This window comes from Rattus norvegicus, chromosome 13 (genome assembly GCF_036323735.1).
Source record: "Rattus norvegicus strain BN/NHsdMcwi chromosome 13, GRCr8, whole genome shotgun sequence".
Lineage (NCBI taxonomy): Eukaryota > Metazoa > Chordata > Mammalia > Rodentia > Muridae > Rattus > Rattus norvegicus.
The window spans coordinates 42718850-42727079 of record NC_086031.1 but is presented as its reverse complement, the minus strand read 5'-3'; the positions used below and the strand labels follow the sequence as shown (position 1 = coordinate 42727079).

The 8230-nt window shown below is 46.4% G+C and overlaps 1 long non-coding RNA gene across 1 annotated transcript; it reads left to right on the top strand.

The window, feature by feature from the left end:
- Positions 1 to 1314: 1314 nt before the first annotated feature.
- LOC102548838 (uncharacterized) lies at positions 1315 to 6766 on the top strand. The gene is made up of 2 exons (XR_358881.5): positions 1315 to 1475; positions 6172 to 6766. It is a non-coding gene; the product is annotated as an uncharacterized LOC102548838 (long non-coding RNA).
- Positions 6767 to 8230: the final 1464 nt, after the last annotated feature.

Below are 8230 nucleotides of genomic sequence, written 5' to 3'. Positions count from 1 at the left end.
CCCAGAAGTATGAACCCATCTGACATAGCATGAAATCTCTGAAAGTGTGGGTCAAAACAAGGCTTTCCTCTCTCACATTGACTTTCTTGGGCATTTTGTCGCAGAGGAACAGGGGTGTACTAACACATTCCTGGGTTCTGGGGGCAGGGGGAACAAAACTCTGAACTAAGCAGAGAAAAGGAGGAAAACTGTTTTTCCACTAGACTGAAGGGTGACTTTTAACAAGTCACAGCACCACTGGAGACATCCACACGTTACTATCGCCATTAATGTTAGAGAGAAAGAATTAGGTCTTTAATAAAGGCCGAGTCACACAGTGAAGACATTCATAGCTCAAGTTACTTGGTAAACAATATATTAAGCCTCGGGCTTCTCTCTTTCTGGTTTTACAGGTGTGTGCTAGGCAGTTAAGCAACTAAAACATAGGGAGATAAGCATTAAGTTCAATTTCCTCCCTCAGCACTCAGTTCTTCCTGAACAAAGTCATTTCCTGATCTATCACAAGACAGGGTTCACCAGCCCACCCCATTAAATCTATTTGTTTTTGCTGTAGATTTCTAATCCCATTAAACAGGAGCAAAACATTTGCTTTGCTTCCGATGCATTTCACGTCTTATTTTAATCACTACTTCCTTTGCCCATCTTCCTGACTTGTGTCCTCCTCCCTAATCCTTCAGCTTCCTCATGACCCCAGACACAGCTCAAAGCTAGGGCAATGCCCACCCGCACCTCCACTTGCAGCTCTGTGTTACACCTAACTACTTCCCAACAGGAGTGGACCTCAGGGTTGAGAGCACAGGAACTCTGGGGAGTGATTCTATGGCCAGACGCACTGGCCTTTGGCAAGCTCCCTCACTCCCCTCTGGGATAACATTTTGAAGCAGGTGTTAAAAGTCATCCCGAGTCCATCTTTCTGAAATAGGAGGTCAGAAGGGCAGCAATCAAAGGCTGGCACCACCCTCTTCATTCCCCTTGTTGGATCTCGATTGCTGCCAGAGCGGTGGGAGACATTAGCTTCAGAGTTATAGTCTGTGCAACTTGGCCTTCTAGTAAATGAATGCTTCAGATCTGTCTGCTAGGCGAGTCATTAAAATCTCCTCGAGCATTGTCTAGGGAAGGCCACGGCGAGCCAGCCACCAATCTCACCCGTGGGGGTTTAGTATTTACCCAGTCAGCATTTCCATGGTGCTGAGGGGCTGGTGAAGGATTTCAGAATGGTTCTTTCCACCTCCTTACTTTACAAAGTGAGTGAGGGAAAGTGGGCTGACCTCGATCAAGTCACGTGTCTCCTACCTCAGCTTCCTCATCCGTAAGGCCAGACACAGCCTTCACGTCTGAGATGTGAAGAGATGGCTTGAAGATTCCTCTGTCTAACCCTACAAGTCCTTGGTTCTACCTCAGAACAGAACGGAAAATGGAGTGAGTGATCTTGCAGAACTGGCTGTGATCTGCTAAACTCGAGCTAAGCGGCAGAGGTGAGATCTCGGGATGACTCAGTGGCTAAGGGGGCTTGCTGCACAAGCATGAGCAAGGACCTCATCAAGTCTTGCTCTTTGTCAACCAGAGTCACCCCCTGTTGAAGCTAACAAAAAGCCCAGAAGAAGGTTGGGTGGGTTTAGGGGGATGGGAGTGTTTTCTTTTTTATTTTATTTGCTTGTTTTAAGACAGGGTGTTACAGAGCCCAGACTGGCCTTAGACTCACTCTGTAGCTGATGATGGTCTTCAAGTTCTGATCGCCCTGCTTCCACCTCCCAGGTGCAGGGTTGTCAGTTCATGCGCTAGGGACAAAAGTCAAGGCCTCGTAAATGCTAGGCACATAGAGGCCAACAAAGCCACATCCCCCAATACCAGGGTTTCAGTGTGCTAAATATCCAAGCTAAAGACTCCTCGACAGTTCGTAGCAGCAGCAGCGGGTAAGATGAACGTGGCAATTTGTGACCTGTCACTCTGTCCCTGTAAGAATGTCCTGGTATCTGTGCCATAGTCCATCCCAGCTCCCCTCTTTCCTGCGCTTCAGGAAAATCCTTTAGCTTCTCCGCAGGACAGACACCAAGGTCGTGAGAGTAGTTTACCTCCATGGCTCTAACATCTTATAGGCCGACTCGTGTGTAACATTAATCTCAAAGCAGTGAACTAGAGAAACAGCCAGGCAGTGGCTCATAACAGAAATCAAAAAGCAAACAAACAAACAAACAAAAAGAGGAAGCCGAACTTAGATCAGGAGGAGCAGTGTAGACAGTTACACTATATGCCCCTGGGTAAGTCCCTTAACATCTCTGGCTTTCAAATAACTCGTCTGGGATTGTAACAAGGGACAGTCGCCAAGAACCTAGGGTCAGATAATATGGTTTCTGTCTCCCACCTCCTTCCCCCAAACCTCCTGTGTCCTGGCCAGTTCCTAGAAGGGCCACTCCTCAGAAAGTGTCTGCTTTTCCCAAGCCTTTCCCTGACTCTGCCTGCTCAAAAGAGAGCCAGCTCTGACTGGGATTCACACCCTGCCCTTCCTCCTCTGCTCATTTGAATTGATGAGTCTGGGACAGCCAGTCAGCGACCTTCCAGTAATTGACAGTTGGCTTTATTGGAAGTGAACACCGGGCTTTCTATTCATATCAGTCTGGGTCCCTCGATCCACTTGACTGCACACTCAGAAGTGGACACCTGCCCCCCAGCATCCCTGGCTGCCCCCGTAATCCACTGAGCCAACCCCAGCTACTACCAGCCAGCCTGTTTAAATGAGGCCTGCTGGGAGCCCAGCGTGGCCACAGTGGTGAAGCTGCCTGTTTGTGCTTGAGGTTGCTTGCACAGGAGAATTCTCACTTTCCACCAGGCCTGTCTGGGCTGCTCTTAGGGAGAATGGGAAAGATCGTTCCACCTCCAGGAGCCCCTGCCCCCACCCCAGCAATCAGAGCACCAGTGCAGGCCTAGTCCATCCCAGACTTCATTCTTGCCCTGTTCCACACCGGGTTCTGGGATGCTTGGCTTCTCCACTTGGGAGTCCTGCCTGAGCCACTTCCATAAGATTTCGTGTCAGCAGACAAACCCTGCTTAACTTCTGGGCTGTGGTGTTTAATATTGTCAGCTTGACAGACTCCAGAAGCACCTTGAAGATAAGACTCTGGGCACTTCTGTGAGGAGGGGGTTTCTAGATTAAGTTAACTTCCATGGAAAGACCCAAACTAAATGTGGGCAGCACCGTTCTACGCAGCTGCTGTCCTGGACTGAATACGGAGAACAAAGCGAGTGGCTGGGATGAGGGCTCACTGGGCAAAGCTTGCTGTACGTGCATAAAGAAACGTGTTCACACCCTCGGCGCCCCTGTAAAAGCTGCAGTGTGGTTGAGTGCATCTGTAACCCCAGCACTTGGAGAACAGAGAAAAGCAGAAGCCCGGGGTTCACTAGCCAGCCAGGCAGGCTGTCAGAAGCAGAAGCTCTGGGTTCAGTGCAGAAAGGACCTGCCTCAAAGAGTAAAGCAGAGAGCAACTGGGAAGACACCTGACACTACCTCGAGCCTACACAGTCACGTGCGTGCATGTGTAAACCACACACACATTAAAAAGTGAGGAGGGTACAGTGAGCGGAACATCAGAATTCTCCTCACTCCTGCTACCGAGATTCCCTTCCCAGTTAAAAAAGCAAGCCTTCCTTTTCAAAGATACCTTTATCAGATATTTGATCACAGCCACTGGGCGAGTAACCAATACAAGGGTTTAAGCCCCAATGTCATAGTCCCTGGCTGCAGAACCTTGGGTCACTCAGACCCTCTATTTCAATTGTAGCTGGGAGTAATAATACCGCCTTCCTCGTCAGGTTGTACAGGACTAAATGAATTAATACTTGTTAAATACGTAGAACAGGGCTGGGCACAGGGCAAATGCCCAATAAATTTCAATCATGATCATTGCCATTCATTTGGCCAAAGAACAAATGTGCCAAATACCTGGAAAGAGACCATTCAAGTTCCTCGTTGAAAAGCTGTTGTCTGACCTAAGTGTTAAAATGTTCCTCGCCCGCAAGATGGAATCACTTAACTGTGACACTGGATACTAATGGGCAGAATGTAATTGCTCGTGAAATTTTACAATTTTAAGATGAAAATTGGAACTCGGGGAGTAGCTTAGCCATGGAAGTGCCTGCTGCACAAATGTGAGGGCCAGGGTTTAGACCCTTCAGAAACCCACGTAAATGTCAGGTGAGAATGGCAGCCAGCCTACAGTTCCTGACTGAGAAGGTAGAGAAGGGGGACAGATCCCCGGAGCAAGCTGGCTAGGAAAACTAGCCACATTGATAAGCCCTGGGTTTGTTTGAGAGACCCTGGCCCTATGCATAAGGTGGGAGAGCCATCAAGAACAATTCCCTGACATCAACCTTAGTCCTCCACATGTATGTACATATGTACACACATGCACATGTGTGCACACATATGTGTGCAAAAGTCATACATATACACACATGCACAACACACACATGAAGAACAGAAAAAGAAAAGATGAAAACAGACTATTTAGAAGGAAACGGAGGAAAGGTTGGGGGGATGGGAGGCAGGTGCCTTTCCTGTAACCAGATTATATAGACTGCTCTCTTTCCATATCTCTCCATGGGTGATTTGCCTTCAGCTCCGGGAAATAAGGAAATAAGTCTGAAGTGCACAGAAATTAAATAATTCGTTGCTGACTGATGATTAAAATTAAATTTACCCAAATCTAAAAGCCCGTCTCTTCATGTCTCTCTGTCTGCTCAAGCTCTGTGCAGACTGACACCCCACAGGAGACACACAGGATGTGGCTTGGTGAAAGAGGTTCTGAAGGGGCTTGGTTCTTTTTTATGTGAAGACATTGAAGACCCATGGCTTAGGCCATGAGTCAGACGCTCAAGATGCTTCAAGTGGATTTGATCTTGGACTTCCAGCCCGTGTCTTTTAAAAATTACTCAGCCTGCAGCATTTTATTTTAGCACCTCAAACAAATGAAGAAAAGATCTTTACGACAACAGGCTCAGAATTCCAAAGATGGTGCTGAAATTTCAGGACAGCTCAGAAGAAGCTAAATACAGGCATAGAAAGTTCTAGGAAAGGAAAAAAAAAAGCTCTTTTGGAAAAAAAAAAAAAGCGGGGGAGGGGTTAGGGTGACTGATAAGTTACCTGACTGTTTCAGGGAGGTTGAGGGGTGTTCTATAACTCTGATAGATATTTTAGGGATATGTTATTAACAAATATACATGACCACACAAAAATAATCGTGACTTATAAGGAAAACACAACACTGTACCAGAAAGGAATTGTAACTATAGTATAAATTTTCACTCTGACATAAACAATGTTTATAATGTAGGAGAAAAGTATTCTCGTCCAAGTCGGAATGATTCAAGCTAATATGGAAGATGTTTAACACATTCTGGCACTTGGAGTGCCAGGGTCCCACCCTCAAACTCGAATACCACTCTCATGGACTTGTTTATATATAGTGCACTGAGGAACTTTACAGGGAAAAACCTTCCAAGGGCCCTCTTGGTCACAATTCAAGTTGGTTAATCCAGAGCCAGAGAGATGTTTCTGTGGTTAAAAGTGCTTTCTGATCTTCCAGAGGACCCAAGTTCAGTTCCCAGTACCCATTTCATGTGGCTCACGACCACCTATAACGCCAGCTCCAGGTGATTGGACACCCTCTTCTGGCCTCCAAGGGTATTACACACACACACACACACACACACACACACACACACACACACACGCACACACGCACACAGCATGTACACACACTCTCACTCTTGGTCTCTCTCAATAATAACACACACATGAAATAACAATCATTAATAAGTAAGTTTCTTGGAATAGTTATACTTATTCAATAATTACCCCAGAGTCCATGACATGAAACACAGAGTACAGTCATATTCAGGAAGACTTACAAGTGCCACATACCCAGCCTGCTATCTAATTAATATAAAACATCACTGGAAGGTTTATTCTCTGCACCCGACAGAGGGACGTATGTGATTCATGTGTGAACGTGGGCACACTCGTGCCATGGGGCGGTCAGAAGATAACCTGGGGTGTCAGTCCTTAACTTACACCTAATAGGAGATGGGGTTTCTTTTTTCCCCCAACCCACATCAGGCTAGCTGGTTTGCAAGCTTTCTGGGATTCTCTTGTCTTGGCCTCCATCTTTTATATAGGTTTTGGGAACCTGACCTCAGATCCTCCCACTTGAACAACAAGCACCTTTACCTACCTGCTGGACCATCTCCTTACCTGCTGGACCATCTCCTTACCTGCTGGACCATCTCCTTACCTGCTGGACCATCTCCTTACCTGCTGGACCATCTCCTTACCTGCTGGACCATCTCCTTACCTGCTGGACCATCTCCTTACCTGCTGGACCATCTCCTTACCTGCTGGACCATCTCCTTACCTGCTGGACCATCTCGTTACCTGCTGGACCATCTCCTTACCTGCTGGACCATCTCCTTACCTGCTGGACCATCTCCTTACCTGCTGGACCATCTCGTTACCTGCTGGACCATCTCCTTACCTGCTGGACCATCTCCCAACTTGGTTCTTTTGCAAGCTGTATTTGGATCCACGGACCTAAGACTTTTCTTCAGGATCACAGGCTCAAGCAATCTTGCCTGCACAATCAACCCTATCACCAAAATGGATCCAGTAGGAGCCTAAGAATATGTCTTAAGAACACATTTCATTATATTGTCTTAATTAACACCCCGTGTCTTCCTTACCTGCCCCCAATAATAAAGGCCCCATTCTCTTCTAGATCTATCTTTTTTTTTAATTAACTTGAGTATTTTTTATTTACATTTCGAGTGTTATTCCCTTTCCCGGTTTCCAGGCCAACATCCCCCTATCCCCTCCCCCTCCCCTTCGATATGGGTGTTCCCCTCCCCATCCTCCCCCCATTGCCGCCCTGCCCCCAACAATCACATTCACTGGGGGTTCAGTCTTAGCAGGACCCAGGGCTTCCCCTTACACTGGTGATCTTACTAGGATATTTAATGCTACCTATGAGGTCAGTCAGAGTCCAGGGTCAGTCCATGTATAGTCTTTAGGTAGTGGCTTAGTCCCTGGAAGCTCTTTGGCATTGTTGTTCATATGGGGTCTTGAGCCCCTTCAAACTCTTCCAGTTCTTTCTCTGATTCCTTCAATGGGGGTCCTGTTCTCAGTTCAGTGGTTTGCTGCTGGCATTCGCCTCTGTATTTGCTGTATTCTGGCTGTGTCTCTCAGGAGAAATCTACATCCGGCTCCTGTCTACCTGCACTTCTTTGCTTCATCCATCTTGTCTAATTGGGTGGCTGTATATGTATGGGCCACATGTGGGGCAGGCTCTGAATGGGTGTTCCTTCTGTGTCTGTTTTAATCTTTGCCTCTCTATTCCCTGCCAAGGGTATTCTTGTTCCCCTTTTAAAGAAGGAGTGAAGCATTCACATTTTGATCATCCGTCTTGAGTTTCATTTGTTCTAGGCATCTAGGGTAATTCAAGCATTTGGGCTAATAGCCACTTATCAATGAGTGCATACCATGTGTGTTTTTCTGTGATTGGGTTAGCTCACTCAGGATGATATTTTCCAGTTCCAACCATTTGCCTATGAATTTCATAAAGGCATTGTTTTTGATAACTGAGTAATATTCCATTGTGTAGATGTGCCACATTTTCTGCATCCATTCCTCTGTTGAAGGGCATCTGGGTTCTTTCCAGCTTCTGGCTATTATAAATAAGGCTGCAATGAACATAGTGGAGCACGTGTCTTTTTTATATGTTGGGGCATCTTTTGGGTATATGCCCAAGAGAGGTATAGCTGGATCCTCAGGCAGTTCAATGTCCAATTTTCTGAGGAACCTCCAGACTGATTTCCAGAATGGGTGCACCAGTCTGCAATCCCACCAACAATGGAGGAGTGTTCCTCTTTCTCCACATCCTCGCCAGCATTTGCTGTCACCTGAGTTTTTGATCTTAGCCATTCTCACTGGTGTGAGGTGAAAACACAGGGTTGTTTTGATTTGCATTTCCCTTATGACTAAAGATGTTGAACATTTCTTTAGGTGTTTCTCAGCCATTCGGCATTCCTCAGCTGTGAATTCTTTGTTTAGCTCTGAACCCCATTTTTTAATAGGGTTATTTGTCTCCCTGCGGTCTAACTTCTTGAGTTCTTTGTATATTTTGGATATAAGGCCTCTATCTGTTGTAGGATTGGTAAAGATCTTTTCCCAATCTGTTGGTTG